Source organism: Chlorocebus sabaeus, chromosome 20 (assembly GCF_047675955.1).
Source record: "Chlorocebus sabaeus isolate Y175 chromosome 20, mChlSab1.0.hap1, whole genome shotgun sequence".
Lineage (NCBI taxonomy): Eukaryota > Metazoa > Chordata > Mammalia > Primates > Cercopithecidae > Chlorocebus > Chlorocebus sabaeus.
The window spans coordinates 67,856,286-67,873,551 of record NC_132923.1 but is presented as its reverse complement, the minus strand read 5'-3'; the positions used below and the strand labels follow the sequence as shown (position 1 = coordinate 67,873,551).

Sequence of the window (17,266 nt, the reverse complement as noted above, 5' to 3'; positions counted from 1 at the left end):
TTTGGTTTGATTGACATGCTTGTACATTTTGGTCAGAATTTTTGATTATTTCTGTAGTGTACGTTCTGAGAAGTAGAATACACAGACCAAAAGGTATGGATATTTTTAAGACTTCTTGGAAAATTGTTCTCTGAAAAACTTTTCTCTTTGTGCTAACATCAACAATATATTAGTATGTTTATCAACTAAGGTAATTCATTATATTTTTGTTTAATGTCTTTATTGATAAATTTGATATATTTCTTTATATAATTGTTGGGTGTCTGTAAATCATAAAATATATATGCTTTTAAATTTCTCTGAGCAAAGCTAATTAGCTAATTTTATCCAAATAATAATAATACCTCTAAGTAGGTACAATTCCAAATTTTATACATATATATACACACCCATATGTATATGTGTGTGCATGTGTGTGTGTGTATACATACATGTTGGTGCAAAAGTAATTGCAATTGGAAATTATGCAAAGTAATGGCAAAAAACACAATCATTTTTGCACTAACCTATATTTATTATGTAAATATGTAAATAAATAAATATCCATATATATGGGTTTATATATATATGGAGATATGTATGGGGATGTATGGATTTAATTTAACCAATGTATTTATTATATTAAACATATACAAACCTAGGTGAATAGTCTTGGAATTTTCCCCTTTTAACAACTATACTTTATTCACTTTCTAATGATATTCATTTCTAAGTGTGTTCATATTTATAACTGTTATTTTTATGATTATGCTAGACTGTATCAAAATTTTATTCTCAAGATGAAATGCTAGTTCTCATAGAGACAGAAAATATATTTTGATCAGAAAATGATGCTCATTCAAGAGATGAGACCTTTTACATGATTTATATTGATTTAGACTGTATAAAATAAGACTATCTAGATTAAAAATAGCATGTACAGGTCAGAAGCTAGTTCATTTTCCCATCTGAGTCATCTTATAATGGAGCTGTTTTACTGAGGAGACATATTTAATTGTGTGCATTTTACCTTTACAACAAGCAGAACTTTGATAGTTGAGAAAACAGGCTTAAGTATGATTAAAGGCAATAAAAACACAGTGGTAAAAGAAACAGATATGCACTATTAGAGAAACAAAAACATTAGAGTCCCTTAACAGTTATCTAGAAATATGTATAAAATAACATTAATCTATTATTCTGTAAAATTTGGTGTGAATATGTCTCTCAGTTTTCCTTTAAATATTATGATATTTTTGATACTCAAAAATATTAGATTACCTATTTTTTGAAAACTTTTTTTAACTTTTATTTTGGGTTCAGAGGTATATGTGCAGATTTGTTATATAGGTAAACTGCTTGTCATTGGGGTTTGGTATACAGATTATTTCATCACACATGTAATAAGCATAGTACCCAACAGGTAATTTTTCTGATCCTCCCCTTCCTGCCACCCTGCACCCTCGAACAGGCCCCAGTGTGTGTTGTTCTCCTCTATGTGGTGTCGATGTGATCTCATCATTTAGCACTGCCTTATAAGTGAGAGTTTGTGGTATTTAGTTTTCTGTTCCTGTGTTAGATAATGGCCTCCGCTCCATCCATGTCCCTGTAAAGGACATGATCTCACTCTTTCTTATGACTGGATAGTATTCGATGGTGTAAATGTACCACAGTACCACATTTTATTTTATCCAGTCTACCACTGATGGACACTAACGTTGATTTCATGTCTTTGCTACTGCGAATAGTGCCACAATGAACATCTGTGCTCATGTGTCTTTATGGTAGAAAAATTTATATTCTTTTGGATATATACCTAATAAAAGTATTACTGGATCAAATGGCAGCTCAGTTATAAGTTATTTGAGGAATTGCCACACTACTTTTCACAATGGCCGAACCAATTTACAGTCCCACCAACAGGGTACAAGCATTCCCTTTCCTTTGTAACCTCAGCAGCATCTGTTATTTTTTGATTCTTTACTAATAGCCATTCTGAAAAATGTGAGATGGTATCTCACTGTGGTTTTGATTTGCAATTCTCTAATAATTAGTAACATTGAGCATTTTTATAGGCTTGTATATACTACATGTATATCGTCTTCTGAAAAGTGTCTGTTCATGTCCTTTGTCCAGTTTTTAACAGGGTTGTTTGATTTTGCTTATAAATTTGCTTAAGTTCCTTATAGATTCTGGATATTAGATCTTTGCTGAATGCATGGTGTGCAAATATTTTCTCCTATTCTGTGGTTTGTTCACTTTGTTGATAGTTTCTTTTGCTCTGCAGAAGCTCTTTAGTTTAATTGTATCCCGTTTGTCAATTTTTTATTTTGTTACAATTGGTTTTGGCAACTTTGCCATAAAAGCCTTGTCAAGTCCTGTGTCCAGAATGGTATTTCCTAGGGATAAATCTTTCAGGGATTTATAGCTTTTCATTTTACATTTAAGTCTTTAGTTCATCTTGAGTTAGTTTTTGTATGTGGTTTCAGGTAGGGGTCTAGTTACTATCTTCTGTGTATGACTAGCCAGTTATTCTAGCATCATTTGTTGAATAGGCAGTCCTTTTCCCATTGCTGGTTTTTGTCTGCTTTGTCAAAGATCTGATGGTCATCAGTGTGTGGCCTTATTTCTGGGTTCCCTATTCTGCTCCATTGGCGTACGTGTCTGGTTTTGTACCAGTACTGTGCTATATTGGTTACTGTAGCCCTGTAGTATAGTTCGACGTCAGGTAGCCTGATGTCTCCAGCTTTGTACTTTTTGCTTAGAACTTCCTTGGCTCTTCAAGCTCTTTTTTGGTTCCATAAGAATTTTAATTTTTTTTTTCTAGTTCTGTAAAGAATGTCATTGGTAGTGATATCAGAGTGGGACAGAGAAGTGCTAAGTAGGAGAAAGGTGGGGTCCTGACAGTTGTTGTTGTATAGAAATGCTACTGATTTTTTATGAGCTGATTTTGTAACCTGAAATTTTGCTGAAGTTGTTTATCAGATTAAAGAGCCTTTGGGAAGAGATTATGAGGTTTTCTAGATATAGAATCATGCTGTCTGCAAACACTGATAGTTTGACTTCCTCTCTTTCTGTTTAGATGCTTTGTATTTGTTTCTCTTGCCTGATTGCTCTGGTCAGGACTTCCAGTACTATGTTGACTAGGAGTGGTGAAGGAGAGCATCTTTCTCTTGTTAGAGTTTTGGAGAGGAATGCTTCCAGCTTTCTTCCATTTAGTATAATGTTGGCTGTCGTTTTGTTATAGATGGCTCTTATTATTTTGAAGTATGTTCTTTCAATGCCTAGTTTATTGAGGGCTGTTAACATGAAGGAATGTTGAATTTATCCAAAGACTTTTCTGCATCTATTGATATAATCTTGTGGTTTTGTTTTTAGTTCTGTTTATGTCATGAATCACATTTATTTATTTGCATATGTTGGGCCAACCTCCTGGGGATGAAGCCTACTTGATCATGGTGGATTAGCTTTTTGATGTGCTGCTGGATTTGGTTTGCTAGTATTTTTGAGGCTTTTTGCATCTATGTTCATCAGGAATATTGGCCTGAATTTTTGTATGTGTGTGTGTATGTCTCTACCAGGTTTTAGTGTCAGGATGATTCCGGCCTCATATAATGAGTTAGAGAGGAGCCCCTCCTTTTCAATTTTTTGGAATAGTTCCAGTAGAAATGGTACCAGCTCTTCTGTATACTTGTGGTAGAATTCAGCTGTAAATTCTTCTGGTCCTGAGCTTTTTGGTTGGTAAGATTTCTATTATTGATTCAATTTTAGAACTCTTTATTGGTCTGTTCAGAGATTCAATTTCTTCCTGGTTCAAACTTGGGAGACTGTACCAGTGGAATTTATCCATTTCTTCTAGATTTTCTAGTTTACATGCAGAGAAGTATTCCTAATGGTCTCTGGGTTTGTTTTGTTTTGTTTTGTTTTTGTATTTTCTGTGAGGTCAGTGGCAATATCCCCTTTGTCATTTTTAATTGTGTTGATTTGGATCTTTTCTCTTTTTTCTTTTAATTAGTCTAGCTCGCAGTCCATGTATTTGATTAATGTTTTCAAATAAGAAACTCCTGAATTTGTTGATCTTTATAGGGGTTTTTGCATCTCAATCTCCTGAAGTTCATCTCTGATTTTGGTAATTTCTTTTCTTCTGCTAGTTTTGGTGTTGGTTTGCTCTTGCTTTTCTAGTTCTTCTAGTAGTGATGTTAGATTATTAATTTTAGAGCTTTCTAACTTTTTGATGTGGGTGTTTAGTGCTATAAACTTCCCTCTTAACACTGTCTTAGCTGTATTCCAGATATTCTGGTATATTGTATATTCTCATTAGTTTCAAAGAATATCTTGATTTCTGCCTTAATTTCGCTATTTACCATAAGGTCATTCGGAAGCAGGCTTTATATTGCCTTCCCAGCTTGGAGGCAGCAGGGGAAAGGACCTTAGCCATGGTTGTGGCAGAGGGTCTTTCACTTGTCTCTTGAGATTCCATCCCAAAGAGACATGCAACCACTACTAATTAGTGTCATCAGCCCGGGATGGGTCAGTTATGTTGTGGGCCAAGACAGGAAGTCCCTGCCTGGTGATGAATTGAGGGGGTGGGTGGAAACTGGTCGAGGCCAATTGGCCTTCTCCTTAGAGCAACTGCAGCTTTCTAGAGTTAAAGCTGCAGGTTAAAGCACTCAGGGCCTTTGCTCCTTCCCCAATCTGGGGGTAAGAAGGGGAGTAGCACTGCAGTAGCAGTGGCAGTGGTGCTTTTAGTTGCCTCTGGGAGCTCCACCTCAGAGAGATGCATAGCTGCTCCTACTGGGAATGTCCAGGGAGTGGTGCAGATTCTCTGCTAGCCCATGCTGAGGGCTCTACTTGGTAAAGAGCAGGAGGATTGAAGGCCCACAAAGATGAGAGAGTAGGCTCCTCTCCATATAGTGACAGCGGCATGCTGGAAGCTCCAGTGAAACCCTCACGCTCTTTGTTTCTTCCCCAGACTGAAGGCAGCAGAGGCTAAGCTGTGTGGCAGTGGCAGATGGGCTATCAGTTGCATTTGGGAGCCCCTCCCCAAGGAAGTACAGAGCCACTAATAGTCAGTAGGCTCAGGAGTGTGTGGGATGGCTATTCTCCAGTCCCAAGCTGGGGGCCTTGGCTGGTGAAGCATAGAGAGTGGGGGCTCACAAGAAAGAGAGACTGGACTCCTATCTTACAGTGGCTGCAGTGTGCTGCAGGTGGCAGCACAGCAACTAGACCCTTTGTTCTTTCCCCTGCCCAAGGGCGTTAGGGTGGTACCATTGCAACTGCAATGGCAGAGTGGTAGTGGATTGTCACTGGGATTTCCTCCTCAGAGAACTGCAGAGCTGCCTCTGACTAATGTGCTCAGGTGAGAGCAGGGTAGCTGTGCTGGAGTCCAGATCAGGAGGCCCAGCCTAGTTGGCAGAAGCAGAGATGGCAACCCGTGTGAAGAATAGTCCAAATAATTTTCCCTGGAATGGCTATGCTGTGTTGGAGATCCATGTAACCCCCTATCACTGCTTGATCTCCAGAGGTTGAAGGCTGTACTAGTGAAGGCTGCAAGACAGCAAAAGCAGAGGTCAGTCTCTCCCTCTGGGAGCTCTGTCCTACACAAGTATAGAGCTGCTACCAGCCCAAGATACCCAGTGGGTGGTGACTGGAGTTCCAGATTGAGGGGGTCTCATTCCATGAGAAGTGGGATTAGGCACCCATGTAAAAAGTAGTCCGGCCACTTTGTTGTGTGATGGTTGTGCTGTGCTGGAGATCTGTGCCACTCCTTAATCACCACTGGAGCCTGAAGGCTATGGTGGTAAGGGCCGCGAGATAGCAAAAATGGCAACTAGTCTCTCTTTCTGGGAGCTCCATCCCAAGGAAATAGAGAACTGCTACCAGCCCAAGAGCCCAGACAGAGTTGGCTGGAGACTCAGGCCAGAGGGTCTTACTCATCCTGTGAGATCCAGGGGAGGTGTGGCCTGCAGTCTGCTGCTCAGCCCCCAGATTTGGCCCCTTTCCTGAAGGTGTGCAAGAGAGCCTGACTTTCCCACTCCTGGAGCTGCAACTGCTAATGCTAGGATGCCTGGGGATTCAAGGCTACTGGGACTCTATGTGTGCCTGAGCAGAGGCTCTGTCCAGACTCGACGTAGCTCTCTGTGTCAGTCTGGAGGTCCCAGAGGGGTGAGCTTACAAGAGGATCGCCTGAGCCTAGGGTTGCAAAGGTCCATGACAGAAGTGTCTGTCCCTGGGGACTCAATTACTCATCATTTCCCCAAGGTAGAAAAGTCTCCCCTGGCTCCATGCCACACCCGAGTGGGAAGTTGTCCTGTCTCACTCCTCTCTGTTCTCCATAAGTCAAGTTGTTTCCTTGATGAATCCCAATGTGTTCCAGTTGAATGTTCCAGTTGAAGATATAGTAATTACTTGCTAAACTTTCTTTCCATGAGAGTGATGCACACTAGCTGCGTCTAGTGAGCTATGTTGGCCTCTCCCCTAAAATCTTTTCAGTATAGTTTATCTCACTACTTTTATCATAAGAAAGTCATTCCATAAGCTAAGGGTACCCAAATCATCTTTGCTATGTTCATTTTTACAACTCTATAATTTACATTTTATTCTCTAAGGCATCAAAATTCATTGTGGTCTATGGTGAAAGCTAATAATATAAACTAATTATTTGCTAATACTTTGGCAATTTTTAAAACAATGGTTTGTTTGTTACAGTGAATGTGAATACTGTTAATTTTAGAGTGTTATTGCCCTGTTGCCTTACGAGTTTTACTTCTGAAAATTGACTGAGGTTATTTTTCTTATGTTTTAAAACATTCTATGAGGGGCTGGCAATATATATTTAATTTTTAGATATGCATTGAATGTATTCACTATTCAATGTATATCTAAAAATAATGTGTATCTAAAAATTAAGTAAACATTATCATTCAGATTTTTCAGATACTCTATATTCTTTATTTTGGTTTCAGTTGTCCCATAACAATTGTATATACTGAGAAATTACATCAGGTGCTTCTGGTTAAATAACATTTTAAACTTGAAAATATGAAAACAAGTTAGGATTTTTTTTTTCTTTTGTAAAACCAGAATGTAGTTTTGAAGTTTTATAAAAATCTGAGTAAATTCAAACATAAAATTATTGAAAGAACGTTAGTAGATGAAGCTTAGCAGTTAGGACTTGGTAATGTAGGGTCTTAAACATCATGGCAAGGAGTCGAGGCCTTATTTTTTAGGCCACCTATTTTTAAATGCTGGTTTTGTTACAGCTGCACAAAAATAACCTGAAGATTTTTGTAAGTATACATTGAAACCATATTTAAGTTACAGTTAGATTCTGATGGCAACTTTAAGAGGCAAACTTGTATTATCAAAATAAGTGCTGAAGAACCTCTTAGCATATACTTGTGTCGTCACCTTGTACAGTAACTCCTATGGATGCTACAGTCTGAGTATCACCAAAAAATGAGAATGTCGTGAAGATGATTGAGCATTCCAACTTATCTACACTTAAGATAAATATCCATATATGTTGGTGAATGACGATTAGGTTCAAATATTGTCCTGGCCTAGTCTGTTTCCCTTTTGCTCCTAGTACTCCAATTACTTGTTTAATAATCTTTATTACAATAGTAGATATTTCTCTATTCCTTTTTTAATTTTCTGTCATCTTGCCTCTCAGTGATTTAGTCTATATTTATTTTTTGAACCATCTTCCAGTTTACCAATTTTTACTTTATATGTGTCTAATTTGTTAATGCCAATGATTGAATTTTACTTTATTACATTTTTATATTTTATATTACATTGTATTATATTTTGTTAAATATATAATAATGAAGAGATATATATTTATGTTATATATATTACCTTGTTATTATATTTTTCAGTGCTAGGATTTCTAATTGATACAGTTTCCAGTCCTCTGCCTAAATTGTCCACCTTGCATTTTAATTACTTGAACGTATTAATCACAATTTTAGAGTGGATTTGAAAATTCACTTATGTATACCTCTGGTGGAGATTTTATTTGCTCTTTTTCTTGGTTTTTTGCTTAAATCTTTTTTTATGTTTGGGGCTTTTATTGAATGACACTAAATGTAAAAATAGTAAGCATAATTTGAGACTCTAGATGTTTTCACTCTGCAAAAATTATTTTAATTTTGTTTCTGGCATGTATCTAGCGGGGACAATAGCAATACCAGATCATCTTAATACAATAAAGGTCGGAGATAATTTGAAGCTGAAACTTAATCCTTCTCTTAGCTTTCACCCTTATTCCTATGCTTAGTCCTTTAAAGTCCCAACAGAAACCTATGCATATGCCAGAACCCTTCCTGCTTGGTGGGTCCTGAACTCCAGTTTTGGTTCTCTCAGCCCTTTCTGTCTGCCAAATTCTCTGCCCACATTCTCAAACTTTCCAAAAAGACTTTTGGAGTTAGCAAATTCCTCAACAGGGAATGTAGTACTAATTGCCAAGCTCATCTCTTTGGTCTTCCTCTTGCCCCCCACACCCCAAATCCTAGCCCTCAAAATTTTGTTGTCTGATAACTTTTCAATGCCTTTAGATATTTTAAAGGCTTCTTTGCCCAACTTTTCTAGGAAGTATAAGAATTTTATATCAGAGTTCTCCAAGAAACAGAGGACAAAATAGAATTAGCCATGCAAGAGATGTATTAGAAGCAATGCCTGTAAACATAAAGGTGAGAAAGTGAAAGAGTAGGCAGAGAGATTCTTGAGACGATGATGCAGGTCTGAAACCTGGAAAAGAGGAGAGGGAAGGAAGAATAATTGGTTAGTACAAGTTTTACACTACAATGTACTTCTGGAGAAGTCTCAACCCAGACAAGGGGGAGCTACAAAGTGAAGATTAACTATCAAAGAAGTCTCCTGTTAGCAGAAATGGCCCAGCTATAATACCCCTGCCAAGTTCAGTCATTAGCTTTGAGCTACTCGGAGTGAGCATGGCTTTGGGGAAAACACTAAACTGTAGAGGATCCAAAGATGTGGTAACTGGAAGATATTTCCCAGCTACTGTGCTCATAGGAAGTTTCCTTGAAGGGATAGCTAGAGACCCATGGAACCACAGGCTTTATAGCATAAATGTATTGCATAAATATGATGTATGATTTATCCCCCATCCCCTTTACTTTTTCTTACCTTGTTATTTAGTGATTGATTTGTATATTTATAAGACTGCCTCAAAATAGCATTGAAATATAGCAGATTGTAATATTTTTAAACTTGTGGATTAACCCAAAAAGTAAATATCTAAAAATAAATATTGGAACACACTAGAAATGAATGGATGTCATTTTACTTAACTGGATAGTCTATTAAATTCCTTAAGCTTTTGATTATATTAGTTTCTATTTTTGTTTTATGTTTTCTTTATCAGCATATTACCTGTAGACTTTATTTACTGATTTTAGGGAATTAAGAGGCCTAAATGTGCTTTCCTGTTTCCACCTATTGTCAGATGCTTGAATTACACAATCAGATTAACAATATATTGTCTCATACTTCATGTTTTCTCCTGCATCTCCCTGGGGTGCCCCTCACTGCTTCTTATTGTGATTATTTCTTATGTCTCTTTCAAGGATGAGTTCAAACATCATCATCTTCAGGAAGTACCCCCATATAACTTCTCTATGTTTCTGTAACATCTTATGGATGTGTTCATTATATCACTTATCCCACTGTGCTTTAATGATTGTTTGAGTTCCTTGAACAGAGACCTTGCTTGTGTTTTTCATAGTATTTCTTGTAAGTAGCACTTTGTAAATAAGTGCTCAATAAATGTTTGTTCAATAAAAAAGCTTCAGTTTCATGAGAAAGTATATATAACCACAGGTATGTTTAGCACCACTGTTTAGTCATATTCACTGATGGTGATGAAAAGACAGGCATAAGTTTTGCTTGATGTAGGGGACAGGATGCAGTTCTAGGTACTAGTGATGGGGCACTGCATATTGAAGAAGGTTTAAAAAATGACCACCCCCTTATGAGGTCAGGAATTTTAGAACAACCTGGCCAACATAGTGAAACCTCGTCTCTACTAAAAATGCAAAAAATTAGCCAGGAGTGATGATGGGCGCCTATAATCCCAGCTACTAAGGAAGCTGAAGCAGAAGAATCACTTGAACCCAGGAGGCAGAGGTTGTAGTGAGCTGAGCACTCAGCCTGGGTGACAGAGCGAGATTTTGTCTCAAAAAAAAAAAAAAAAAAAAAAGAAAGAAAAAGAAAAACAAACAAACAAACAAAAAACAAAAACAACTGACCAACCCTAAAGATCATAGAATGTGCTTACCGTGGGAAACCTGAGACTAAGTTACTTGCTGAAAAGTAACTCACATTTTTTCACAAAGCTCTCTGGGGTTTCAATTTTAGTTTGTTTTCAATATCTATTACCTAAGCCTAAGTGGATTGGTTTGATAAACTAAGTGTTTTTAGCCATTAGTAAAAAGCAAATGGCATTCACATATCTGCTTAATGAACAAAAAACATGTTTTGTTAGTTTTCTATAGATATGGTCAAGAATAGGGCGTTAGTTATACCCAGGAGCAAAAAAATCAATACCAAATGTGAAGTGTCACTTAAAGCTTTTTCTTGTTGCCAGTTTTTCTTTTAGACCTCACTTGATTTCTGCAACAGAGCCTCTGAGACTATTCATTTGCGTGGTTGTCTTATTTGTTCTCCACCAGAACACTCACTAGTCTTTTGATTCCCAACTCCCTTATTTCTGTTGTCCTCACCTCCAGAACACTGCTCAGATTTAATGGGAACTAGGCTGGAGAAATACTATAGCTCTGCTTTATGCAATATCACATTTACGCAGCAATTGGCATAATTATCATGTTTTAAAAATTAATAATAGCCCTGGTGTAGTGGCTCATCCCTATAATCCCAGCACTTTAGGAGGCTGAGGCAGGCGGATCACCTGAGGTCAGGAGTTCAAGAGCAGCCTGGGCAACATGGTGAAATCTCATCTTTACTAAAAATACAAAAATTAGCAGGGTTGTGGTGACACTTGCCTGTAATCCCAGCTACTCGGGAGACTGAGGCATGAGAATCACTTGAACCCAGGAGGCAGAGGTTGCAGTGAGCTGAATCACACCACTGCCCTCCAGCCTGGGTGACAGAGTGAGATTCTGTCTCAATAATAATAATAATAATAATAATAAGAAGAAGAAGAAGAAGAAGAAGAATCATGACATATTAGAAATCTCACAAATAAGACTACTCTGAACGATATTTATAAACATACCTTTATTTTTTCCTTGACTATGGAAAACTTGACTACGTAAAACCTATTATAAGAGAAAAAAACAAAATATTTTTCTCTAAGCTTTGTGGACATCACGTTTCTGCTTAAAATTTTTCAATGGCTTTGCATGGCAAATAGAATAAATTTCAAATGTAAAGTCTGCAAGGCCTTACATAATCTGGATGTAACCTGTCTTTATAATGTACTCTCTTAATGTTTTTGCCTGGTTCCCTATTCCAAGTAGACTTCCTTTCAATACTCAGTCATGTCTAGGCTCTTCCTTCCTTAGAAATTTTGCCTATGATTGTCCACATTTTCCCTGGTCTTCGCATATCTGGTTTTTTTGTTTGTTTTTTTTTCTTTTTTTCATTCAGTTCTCAGCTCAAATATCATCTTCTTAGAAATGTCTACTCTGACAATCTTAGATAAAGTAGGCCCCTCCTTCACCCTGCCTCTATTTTATTAGTCTATTTTACTTACACTAAAGTATTCTACATTACCTTAACCTGTTGATTCCATGAGGGCATGAGCTTTTTTTGGTCACTATAAAAGAGATAACTTGGCTACAAATATCAATAGTGTAATATTTGATCCTGCCACCTTCAGATTCACTTCTTTGAAAGTCGAAAGATTAGTTTTGATTGTGAGAGAGGAGAACAGAAGAAAACGGTCAAGCAGACAGTTTGGGTGGGCCCTTGGTTGAATTATTTCAAACAAAAGAACAGCCTGAAAAATCGAGCACAGATAAGGGAACTTACACAGCAGGGCTTGCCTAAGACATGCCTACTGCAGCACAGATAAGAAAGGCTACACAGGTGACTTCCCCAGACATGCCCACAATGAAAAATTCCATCCTCTAACACATGCGCAGTAAGGGGAACAAAGCAGTATGGAGTAACTCAAGCTAAGAGCCCACATATGCACTAGGGTGATGGAGATGGAGCTACCAAAAATTTGTGCCTTATGCAAATTAGACATCCAGCCCTCATCAGTTTCTTATAAAAGCCTTTGCATTCAACTATAAAACCAGCAACCCCTTTGGTCCCCTTCTCTGCTGCAGAAAGTTTTCTTCTTTCACTTAGTAAACTTTCACTCAAACCTCACCCTTCGTGTCTACATTCCTTTTTTTTTTTTTTGAGACGGAGTCTCGCTCTGTCGCCCAGGCTGGAGTGCAGTGGCCGGATCTCAGCTCACTGCAAGCTCCGCCTCCCGGGTTTTCGCCATTCTCCTGCCTCAGCCTCCCGAGTAGCTGGGACTACAGGCACCCGCCACCTCGCCCAGCTATTTTTTTTGTATTTTTTTAGTAGAGACGGGGTTTCACTGTGTTAGCCAGGATGGTCTCGATCTCCTGACCTCGTGATCCTCCCGTCTCGGCCTCCCAATTCTCTTTGTTGTGAGACAAAGAACTCCAGGTGACACATCACAATGAAAGACTGCTACATTGTGGTGCATTGGTAACATTGTAACAATTGGACTGACTTCACATGTGGGTAGTCACTGAGAAGAGGACAACTGGCTACAAATATCTACAGACTTATAACGATATTCTTACCTTCAAGTCCAGTTCTTTAAAAGTCCAAATTTGCTCTGAACTGACTTCAAGCAAGTGCCCACTCTTGAACCAATTACCGAGGCTGGAGGATAAAGACACAAACTGGCCAAACTTGGATTACCTGCCTTCTTCATCTTAAAGGTAGGACCAGCTCAGAGAGTAAAGACTGAGAATATGAATGAATGATTTTCCAGAGAAAATTAGGGTAATTTTTCTGAAGAAATTGGGGTTTGGGGGAATGGAAGCTGGGCAGTGAAAGCAGTGGTTGCTAACTAAAAGAAATAGTAATTGATATGTTCAGTTTAAAGGGCTGCAAGGCATTCCTTAGGGTGGATGTATACTAATGTAGCCTATCATTTCTTTGTGGATGAATATTTTAGGTTGTTTGCAAAATAGTATTATGATAAACATCATTGTTCATTTGTTTTGATTATATCAGAATTACTCCTAAAAGTAAAAATGTTAGGTTCTAGTGTGCATATTAAATGTTCAATTAAGGAAAGTTATATTAAACAACTTATAGAAATTCATTTATCTTGCTAAACTAGTCTTGTCCCATAGAAACATAATGTGAGCCACATATGTAGTTGTAAATTTTCTAATAATCAACATTTAAAAAGTAAAAAGGGGCCAGGCATGGTGGCTCATGCCTGTAATTCCAGCACTTTGGGAGGCCGAGGCAGGCAGATCACAAGGTCAGGAGTTTGAGACCAGCCTGGCCAACATGGTGAAACCCTGTCTCTAATAAAAATACAAAAATTAGCTAAGCGTGGTGGCACATGCCTGTAATCCCAGCTACTCGGAAGGCTGAGGCAGGAGAATCGCTTGAACCAGGGAGTCAGAGGATGCAGTGAGCCAAGATCACGCCACTGTACTCCAGCCTAGTGACAGAGCAAGACTCCTTTCCCCACCAATAAATAAATAAATAAATAAATAAGAATAAATAAAAAGTAAAAAGGAACAAGTGAAGTTGATCATTTATGTATTTGTTTAACCCAAAAAAATCAACAATAGTTTATTTTAACATGTAATTAATACTAACATTTATTTACGGTATTGTTTACATTTTGTTCTTTTACTAAAGTCTGAAACCTGGGGTGCATTTTACACTTACAACACTCTCAATATGGATTAATGTTCAGCAGCCAAGTGGAATAAGTGACTATCTTATTGGAGAGCCCAGCTCTAGAACATTCTAGTTCTAATAAACACATAGGGGGTTTTACATACCCAAGTGCTCTCAGAGACTAGTTTCTGGGTAACAGTTTAAATCTAGCTTTAAACTGAACCTAGTACAAATCACTCATTAATCAATAGACTGTCCATCTCTAAGAAAAGTCTCACTCTAAGTGGTGGTTTGGAAATACATGGTGAAGAAAACTTGACAACATCTCAAACCAATAATGAAGACAAGAGTCATCACCAGGAGGAGGCTTAAGAAAAATGCTGGCCAGGCGCGGTGGCTCACGCCTGTAATCCCAGCACTTTCGGAGGCTGAGACGGGCGGATCACGAGGTCAGGAAATCGAGACTGTCCTGGCTAACATGGTAAAACCCCGTCTCTACTAAAAAATACAAAAAAAAAAAAAAAAAAAAAAAAAAAAACTAGCCAGGCGAGGTGGCGGGTGCCTGTAGTCCCAACTACTGGGGAGGCTGAGGCAGGAGAATGGCCTAAACCCGGGAGGCAGAGCTTGCAGTGAGCTGAGATCCGGTCACTGCACTCCAGCCTCGGTGACAGAGCGAGACTCGTCTCAAAAAAAAAAAAAAAAAAGATAAAAGATAAATGCTGAGTCTTAGAATAATGAAAAGTTTGCCTGGGGTGTGGTGAGAAATGGTAAGACTCTGGGAAAACTTAGATAAAGCTACCCAAAGGAGAAGAATGTGAATGTGGTAAACTGCAGTTATGAAGCACCAGTGCAGTAAATTCCACTGTGATCTCAGAGAATTCATCAGACTTTGAATGAAATATGGTTTTAGATTGTGCAAATCTTTTTACTGTGATTTCAGAAACATATCAAATATATATTGAATGCTTAGAGCTGTGTTCTGTGTTCATTTGTTTCTCACAACACGTGAATTAGGAACTGTTCTTACACTAATTTTGCTGATAAACCAATTGAGATGCAAAGTAATTTCATAGTTAGCAACTGGTGATGCTGAGATTTAAACTGCTGATTTCTAACTCTGTAGTCCACTCCATTAGCTCTGTTCTATTTTATTCTTAGTATATTACATGTGTTTTTACAGTCAAGTCCTTCGACTAATATTTATCTTTCAGTGCACACTGACACTAGCAAATAGGTCACTTAAAATCTTAGACATAAGTATTCCAATCAGCAAAAGCTGTATTTCTCTTTGAAAATTACTGCTTAGAAATTCGACTTATATTTTGATGTCTTATGAAATGGCTAACAAGGTTAGTCCCAAGGCCTCAGTGAACTCTGGCTATGCCAAAAAATAAATAAATAAATAAATAAATAAATAAATAAATAAATAAATAATAAAATTATTTAAAGTTGAAGACTGTAGGAGAGAAAGAAATAATATATTTTTCTCCTCACCCATTGCAAGGTTCATGGCTGACACCTCTATAACGAAAGGCAGATTAATTAGAAAAATATATAAATGTATTTAGTAGTTTTATACAACATGGAAGCATTCAGAAATATATGCTGGATTACGTTTTTTGATTTGCGAATGTTGAACCAGCCTTGCATCCCAGGGATGAAGCCCACTTGATCATAGTGGATAAGCTTTTTGATATGCTGCTGAATCCGGTTTGCCAGTATTTTATTGAGGATTTTTGCATTGATGTTCATCAGGGATATTGGTCTAAAATTCTCTTTTTTTGTTGTGTCCCTCCAGGCTTTGGTATCAGGATGTTGTTGGCCTCATAAAAGGAGTTAGGGAGGATTCCCTCTTTTTCTATTGATTGGAATAGTTTCAGAAGGAATGGTACCAGCTCCTCCTTGTTCCTCTGGTAGAATTCAGCTGTGAATCCATCTGGTCCTGGACTTTTTTTGGTTGGTAGGCTATTAATTATTGCCTCAATTTCAGAGCCTGCTATTGGTCTATTCAGGGAATCAACTTCTTCCTGGTTTAGTCTTGGAAGAGTGTAAGTGTCCAGGAAATTATCCATTTCTTCTAGACTTTCTAGTTTATTTGCGTAGAGGTGTTTATAGTATTCTCTGATGGTAGTTTGTATTTCTGTGGGGTTGGTGGTGATATCCCCTTTATCATTTTTTATTGTGTCTATTTGATTCTTCTCTCTTTTCTTCTTTATTAGTCTTGCTAGTGGTCTGTCAATTTTGTTGATCTTTTCAAAAAACCAACTCCTGGATTCATTGATTTTTTGGAGGGTTTTTTGTGTTTCTATCTCCTTCAGTTCTGCTCTGATCTTAGTTATTTCTTGCCTTCTGCTAGTTTTTGAATGTGTTTGCTCTTGCTTCTCTAGTTCTTTTAATTGTGATGTTAGAATGTCAATTTTAGATCTTTCCAGCCTTCTCTTGTGGGCATTTAGTGCTATAAATTTCCCTCTACACACTGCTTTAAATGTGTCCCAGAGATTTTGATATGTTGTATCTTTGTTCTCATTGGTTTCAAAGAACATCTTTATTTCTGCCTTCATTTCATTATGTACCCAGTAGTCATTCAGGAGCAGGTTGTTCAGTTTCCATGTAGTTGAGCGGTTTTGAGTGAGTTTCTTAGTCCTGAGTTCTAGTTTGATTGCACTGTGGTCTGAGAGACAATTTGTTATAATTTCTGTTCTTGTACATTTGCTGAGGAGTGCTTTACTTCCAATTATGTGGTCAATTTTGGAATAAGTGCGATGTGGTGCTGAGAAGAATGTATATTCTGTTTATTTGGGGTGGAGAGTTCTATAGATGTCTATTAGGTCTGCTTGCTGCAGAGATGAGTTCAATTCCTGGATATCCTTGTTAACTTTCTGTCTCATTGATTATCTCAATAGATGTAGAAAAGGCTTTTGACAAAATTCAACAGCCCTTCATGCTAAAAATGCTCAATAAATTCGGTATTGATGGAACGTACCTCAAAATAATAAGAGCTATTTATGACAAACCCACAGCCAATATCATACTGAATGGGCAAAAACTGGAAAAATTCCCTTTGAAAACTGGCACAAGACAGGGATGCCCTCTCTCACCACTCCTATTCAACGTAGTGTTGGAAGTTCTGGCTAGGGCAATCAGGCAAGAGAAAGAAATCAAGGGTATTCAGTTAGGAAAAGAAGAAGTCAAATTGTCCCTCTTTGCAGATGACATGATTGTCTATTTAGAAAACCCCATTGTCTCAGCCCAAAATCTCCTTAAGCTGATCAGCAACTTCAGCAAAGTCTCAGGATACAAAATTAATGTGCAAAAATCACAAGCATTCTTATACACCAATAACAGACAAACAGAGAGCCAAATCAGGAATGAACTTCCATTCACAATTGCTTCAAAGAGAATAAAATAC

The 17,266-nt window shown here is 37.7% G+C and overlaps 1 long non-coding RNA gene across 1 annotated transcript in view; it reads left to right on the top strand.

Annotated features, from left to right (window-relative positions):
* Positions 1-12,784: 12,784 nt before the first annotated feature.
* Positions 12,785-17,266, top strand: part of LOC119625291 (uncharacterized) — a 126,706-nt gene continuing 122,224 nt past the window's right edge. The window contains exon 1 of the long non-coding RNA XR_005241429.2: positions 12,785-12,932. This is a non-coding gene — a long non-coding RNA (uncharacterized lncRNA). The remainder of the gene's footprint in view (positions 12,933-17,266) is intronic.